The sequence below is a fragment of the Penaeus monodon genome, chromosome 30, assembly GCF_015228065.2.
Source record: "Penaeus monodon isolate SGIC_2016 chromosome 30, NSTDA_Pmon_1, whole genome shotgun sequence".
Classification (NCBI taxonomy): Eukaryota; Metazoa; Arthropoda; class Malacostraca; order Decapoda; family Penaeidae; genus Penaeus; species Penaeus monodon.
The window spans coordinates 17,622,846-17,623,653 of NC_051415.1; the positions used below are offsets into that span (position 1 = coordinate 17,622,846).

The 808-nt window shown below is 39.4% G+C and overlaps 1 protein-coding gene across 1 annotated transcript in view; it reads right to left on the bottom strand.

Annotated features, from left to right (window-relative positions):
- The window catches only part of LOC119592586 (cohesin subunit SA-2-like), a gene marked incomplete at its 5' end in the record, with an annotated part of 30,625 nt that overhangs the window by 12,637 nt on the left and 17,180 nt on the right, over positions 1–808 (bottom strand).

Consider the following 808-nt stretch of genomic DNA (forward strand, 5'->3'; position numbering starts at 1 on the left):
TTCACACTTGCAAATTATTTTATTCTGGAAAATTAACTTCTAAATATGACAGACAAAGGAAGATCTTTTTCAGAAAACTTGTACAGCTAATCCAGAATATTAAAATAGGCTATAAAACATACAATGAAAACGGTTTATGGCACATTATCCGCACGGCCCAAAACAGCAATGTCTCCTCTCTGCCAGTCGCCCTCAAGAATCAAGTGCCTTACAAAGTCCTCATCATCATACTGAATGTCATAACATGTGCCATTGATGAACTGGCCATCATCTGACTCTTCTGGGATTGTCCCTGGGGCAGAAATACCCAGAACTGTTCCAGTGCAGTACACCCCTTCTCCGTCGATGTACCATTTGTGACGGATGGTACGACCGATGATATCTGGGTGTGTCTGTTCCAACCTTCTTCGTCTCTTGGGGCGACCCGTCTCACGAGGTTCCTCAATGGGTGGCCTTTTGTAAGAAGGGATGGGGTGGGAGGGGATGTAGCGTTGGAGAAATTAAGAAATCTTGGAGGTTCCTTAACTTAAACTGATTTATTACTTATTCTGATTCTACCTGAATGTGGTGTTTTGCCTATGGTTCAAAACTCCTTTAGTTAAAACCTCTACATGGAAATAAACTAATGTATAACATGAGTAATACAGCTACTTTTACTGAAACTTGTTAGTAATAGTGCACAAAAGTGTCTTGTTTACCTAAATAAATTCAGATGACAAATTACATTTGGATTTCAAGCCACTATCCCAAAAAGTGCAAAGGATATTCCATAAAAAAAAAAGGCTTTTGTAAACTTACTGGAATCCAG